The following is a 6,509-nucleotide window of genomic DNA, read 5'->3' on the forward strand; positions in this document are numbered from 1 at the left end:
TTGTCAAAGAAACTATCATTGTGTACTTGTATGTGTTGTTAAGTGTCAAACTAAAGCTGAACCGAAAATACAAGCAAATGAATTGAAAATTGGGAAGATAAGCATCATACTGGACTTCTTTATTTTTTAATAATCCGACATTTATACTGTTGCTGGTGTGTGTAACTTTGGGCTTATTGTGACTCAACTACTTATCCAAATATGTAGGAAGTTTTAAAATACTGTCAATAACATTCAGATTATGTAACGCATTGCACCAGTTTCTATGAAATGTGAACGTCACAATGCATCTTTTACACAATAAAATGAATCTCTGTCGTGACTTTCCTGTACTTTTACTTTTGATAATTTAACCCTTTGATGCACAAAATGGGTCTAAAGTGACCCGATGATATGTATGAGTTTTTATGTTCTATATCTTTGCAATAAATTATTTTCATCATTCAGTATTCCAGGTTTTCTTCAATTAGTTTGTTTTTGATCATCACACATCCTAATTTTATGTTTTCCTTTATTAAGTTTTTAATAAAATCCTTTTTTGTGTCACTACTCTTCTAATGCACAACATGGGTGAAAAATGACCCATATCCATCTTTTAGCGAAGTAGCTTGCTAAGCTAACTACTTAGAGCTAAGTAGTTAACTTAGCAAGCTACTTAGCTAAATACTTAGTCGAGAAGTTAGATCTAACTTCTTGGCTAAGTATTTAGCTAAGTAGCTTGCTAAGCTAACTACTTAGCTAACTTCTTGGCTAAGTAGTTTGCTAAGCGAACTACTAAGCTAACTTATTGGCTAAGTAGTTAGCTTAGCAAGCTACTTAGCCAAGTAGTTAGCTATTTAATAATACAAAAACTTTTTTTCTTCATAAAGTATGAGAGGCAAAATGGAAACAATGATCTGTTGTTATCAAAAACAAGATATTTAAAGAATACTTGGAATGTTCAAGATAACAGATGGAAGAATGATGGAGTATTTGCATTTGTTGAAGAGTGCATTATGACCACTCTAAACCGTCTAAGCTGAGGATAATGAACGAATGATCTGACTAAATGTGATGTTTTGCACTGATAGCTGCACCATTGAGACACCTCACATCTTTTTTTATACACAGGATTCTGTATTTGTGATGCAGTGCACAGATATGATGCATGCAGGCAATTGTTATAGTGCATGAGCAAAAAAAAAAACTTGACTTTTCCACATATTTTTAGTGATTTACAAGATAATTCTGTAAATTACTTCCCAGCTGTTAACACATGAGGATAATGTCAGTTAGAAAAGTAACACAGCAGCTTATTGTCAATAGAATAAATGTGTTGATGACTCAGCAGTTCAGGAGCATGCACTGCAAAAAAAAAGGTGTGTCTAAAAAACAGATAAAAACACTAAATCTGAGGGAAATGATCTTGCTGCATGGACAGATAATTTCGCTTGATAAGATTTCTTAAATTAAGATTATTAAATATAGAAGCATGTTGTTTGCTTAAAATAAGAAATTATATTATATTAAATAAGATAAATTAAAGCTGCAAGCAGCAATTAACTGGCCCGAGCAGAGTGACCTGACAATTATTTGTTTTTCTTACCAAGATTTTTTTTTAAACTTTTTTGGGGGTGTTTTTTTGTCTTTTTGTGTCTTTTTTTTTTAGATTTTACGTCTTTTGTGTCATTTTTTGGAGATTTTACGTCTTTTGTGTCTTTTTTGGTCATTTTATTTCCTTTTGTGTCTTCTTTTGTTCTTTTTTTGTGTCTTTTTTTGTTATTTTGTGTCTTTTAACATCTTCTTTTGGTCACAAAATGACCAAAAAAGACAAAAAATTTACAAAAGAGGTAAAAAATTAAAGCTGCAAGCAGCGATGAACTGGCCCGAGCAGAGTGACCTGACAATTATTTGTTTCTTACAAAGATAAAAAAAACTTTAGATTTGATAGTGTTAGATAATTTATCTTGCTCTTATTTTAAGTGTTCAACATGCTTATTTCTAGATTTAACAATCTTTATTTAAGAAATCTCGTCAAGGTAAATTATCTGTCCATGCAGCAAGATCATTTCCCTCAGATTTAGTGTTTTTATCTGGTTTTTAGACACACCTTTTTTTCAGTGCATGACATGTTTGCTGATGTTATGTCCTTTTTTGCAGTGTGTTTATGGTGGGAATACTGTGGAAGTGTAATGTGTTTGGTGACCAGCAGAGGGTAAAGCACATCTGTAATGGCACACTTTGAAACATTTGTGAGAAAAACATGAGTTGCTGCAGAGGTCTGGATAAAGATGTACTTTCTGAACGGTGCTTTAGGAGGAGACATTCTGTCTGCACGTCAACTTGAGTAAAAAAAAAAAAAAAAGAGGCCAGAGAGAGAGAAGATGGTTTACTATAAAAGTTTGGGAGTGAAAGAAGGGCGAGCAGTGAAAGGAAAACTGGGTCAGCAGACTCCAGGCCTCCTGGTTGTTTCCCATAAAGGCCAGGAAATGCTGCTGACCTTTGACCTGAAGCCTTTTGAACGGTCTGATAAACTTCTTCTGCTCTAACCAGTCTCTGGAGAAGGAGTCTCCAGGGCCAGGCGCTCGGCTGGACTGGAAGCAAACTTTAACTCTAAGGAGTCTTGGGTTATTCTGTCCATGTTTTAATCCTTTTCATGTCTTTTTGTGTCTTTGTAAGTCTGTTTGTGTCTTTTTTGGTCATTTTGTGTCTTTTTTTTAGTCATTTTGTGTCTTTTTATGGTCATTTTGTGTCTTTTTTGGTCATTTTGTGGTAATTTTGTGTCTTTTTAGCTAATTTTGTGTCTTTTTTTGGGTCATTTTATGTCTTTTTTGGGTCATTTTGTGTCTGTTTTGGGTCATTTTGTGTCTGTTTTGGATGTGATGAAGAAGTCATGATTTGGAGCTTTTGGAGACTCCAGAGGGTTAAGTATTCGGATCTGCTCTTAACTCCCCACACTGCAAAAAAACTGTCTGAAAACAAGATAAAAACACTAAATCTGAGGGAAAGGATCTTGCTGCATCGACAGATAATTTCACTTGACAAGATTTCTTAAATTAAGATTATTGAATATAGAAATACGCATGTTGAACACTTAAAATAAGAAATTAACTCTTAATAATAATATTAATTTAAGAAATCTTGTCAAGTGAAATTATCTGTCCGTGCAGCAAGATAATTTCCCTCAGATTTAGTGTTTTTATCTTTTTTTAGACACACCTTTTTTGCAGTGCACCTGAGATCTGTCAAATTTCAGTGGTTCTCCCAAAATTACAAAAAATGTAACCAATGTTGTAAAAAAAAATGCATTTCCCCATAACATATGTTGTCAAAATGGACATCATTTTACACCACTTCTTTAGATTGTTGCTGTGAAGTATATAATGGACGTGTTATCGTAATAGTTTTGCATTTAAAGACTATAGAGACAAAGTAAAGGTGAAATTGTGTATATATACTTTACATATAATTTCATATATCTGTAACTATGACTGCCTTTAACCAGACTGCTCCAATGTTGGAATCAGTAGACTAAAAGAAAAAGAAAAAACCTCATAAGTGAGTTCCACTATAGTCAGCAATGTACAATATCACCTGTCTCTTCTCTGCTGTACAAGCTTTACAAGTTAGACTTTAAAATATACATCATATTTATGGTAAAATACATATATTTTTTAAGTTTCACAGCTTTAAGGACTGCAGCTTATTTCACATACAGGGCTCCCACACTGTCATGTCTTGGCATGCACTGCTTGGTAACACAATCGTCATTATGAAGGATTATTATGAATAAAAAGCCAATCTTTTACTGGATATGTATTGATTTCACAACTCTAGAAAACTGATCTGTGACTGAATTGAAGTTTCTCCCCTTCTGGTGTCCTTCATGAGACTTTGTTGCAGTAAAAAGTCCTCTGTTTGAATTGTGCCACTAATTAAATAATTTAAACATGTGTTTTTTGTCAATTTAAAACCTCATTTTGCAAGTAAAGAAAGGCACAGTTTATCATATGGTAGCACCAAATAATTTTGTGTGAATCCACTCAGTTAACTACATCTCTCGTCTTTTGCACGTTAGGGTAACTTAGTGAGGCCTGTTGCTTAAGTGAGTACAAAACATGGTACAAAATAGCCTGTTTATACCCATGCTGCCTTGTTGCCTCGATTTCATTTCGAACTGCAAGGCAGCATGGTGTCCATGGCTAATTCTTAGCCCTGCTCTTGCTTTTTAGAGAATGTAGAGAATCTACAGACTTGTGTTTATGGTGGGAATACTGTGGAAGACGCAAGCAAAGTTGTTTTGCATTTTGCTGAACATGATTCGATTGCTGTCGGACTCAAGTGAGAAGCTGTTTCTGATTATACGGTCCACTTCCTGTCTTGTTACCGGGGTGTTGGTTGCACAAATAACATACATATTCACATATTTTTCATTTTGCTGGCTCCGCCTGTTCACAATAATCCCGTCTGGAACAGTCTTGCCCTTGTAACGCCTCTGTTAGTACCTCGGAAACTTTAAGAGGCTATTGATGGCACAATTCAAATTGGATCAAAAAAATATTTGTCCCTTGCAAATTAACTACTATACCTTACTTTTTAGTGAGTAAGTTCCCATGGTGGTCCACAGGAAGAGGAGAAACTTTGCATATATTTGCCAGTGGAAGTACCTGATGACACTAGTAAATAAACTTACTTACTACTATACTGATACTACAGATGTGACTACTCTACGTGATTATGGCAATAACTGCTGACAGTGTGGTCAGTGGTGCTAAGAAAAAAATGCACTTCAATGCCAACACATTAGACACACACAACTGGTCGTGTTTATATGCTGGGAAGCCAGTGAGGGATCAAGTCCTTATTTCTTCACTTACAGAACCTGTGTCAGGGGAAGGTGGGTCTGTGGGGCATTGTGAACATCCATTGTAGGAAAGTCCTAGTTCAGAGGTGTTAATGTATTGAGTGTGTGCTGTTACCGGCCCTTTAAGAGATGCAGACGTGTCCGGTCTATAGAGTCTGATCAGTCAGTGTGCTGAGAAGGTGTGGAGCTGTGTACATATGTGTGTAATTGTAATATTTCTGTTTAACTACTTAATTTGAGTGCTACAGTTTACTTTTTATCTGTATCTACTGGAGTTTCAGTAACAGCAAATTAGCTAAAGTGAATGTGCTACGTTAGCAATGTATGCTAGCATGTACTAGCTAGGCTAGACATGTGCTCCATATTTGGCATTGTTTGTGCGGTTTATATTTCTCCTTGTTAATAATCTGGGCTATGATGTAAAGGAGTTACTTACTTAATTGGAATGCATTTTTTAGTTGACTGCCCTACATGTCACATTAGTTTAATGTGTGTGTTTTCATTTATATGCCTTGCATGCAACCCTTGCTTCATGTATGTTCTCATTCGGTAAATAATGTATATTGTACTGTTATATTGTGTTTCAGAACCACACTTTCTTCAATTAAAGCCACATAAACCTGAAGCTCTGCCGTGTGATTTCTTAACTGAAGTCACGCTACCATAGTGTTCGCCTGCTATATCCATTAAGGGTATTCTACCATTGGAGCCAATGGCTACGTCCAATTTTCAGACAAAAGGGGGAAATTTGTAAAAACAAAAGCCACGACAGTAGCACAGGGACATGAACTTGTTGCAGATTCACTAAATGGTTATATCTCCAGTGGCCAAGCTGCCCACAGAGGAACTGTTGCTCCCCTGTGCTTGTGCTGTTAAATCTAATTTCTCAATCAGCAGAATCAATAGATGAGATTAGAGGTTGCCAGCTCTTAGCACCTTTATACATCAATAAATAACCATGGTGGTCACCAAATCAATACATTAATCACACAAGCTCTGGCTCAAACGTAATGAGTCTGTTAGGAAGTTCATTAAACAGGTAGATGTTAAGCAATTAACAACAGCCAGACTAGTGGCCTCGTCCATCATAGGGTTGATGATTTTGAGTTAACTACCGTATTTCCTCAATTTAAAGCCGGGTCCCTATTAATGACCGGCCTCATTTAGTAACCAGGTGTAAAAACAATTTTTAGTAAATTAAAGCCGGCCGCTTTTATAAGCCGGGTGTCTTACCGGTGTTATGTCAAAGTCTGTTCCCCCGTCGATATGTGTCCCCCTTACCTTAACCTGCACCAACCTGACCCCTGACCCCAACCAGTCCTCCTTTAAGTTGTTAACATGAGCCCAAGTTTACCTGAACCCCAAACAGTTCTCTCTACAAGGCCTAACCTTAAACTTAAATCCTAACTCCAACCGTGGAGGTGATGCTACAGAGAACACCATTCAGGAAACATCATTGACGGTAACAGATTTCGACACAACACCTGTATTTTTAAGTTTCACCACACAAGTTAGTACTGTAGGTAAATATGGTTGTTTCTCCCGCTGTCCTAGTCATTCTCTGTAAAGTTGAGCCGTTTACGCACGTTCTTCTGGGCTTTTTAGTAGTTTAGACATTTTAAATCCTGCTTAAAATGAACATTCAGCGTGCTGTTCATTGTTTGTT

The sequence above is a fragment of the Centropristis striata genome, chromosome 12, assembly GCF_030273125.1.
Source record: "Centropristis striata isolate RG_2023a ecotype Rhode Island chromosome 12, C.striata_1.0, whole genome shotgun sequence".
In the NCBI taxonomy this organism is placed as follows: Eukaryota; Metazoa; Chordata; class Actinopteri; order Perciformes; family Serranidae; genus Centropristis; species Centropristis striata.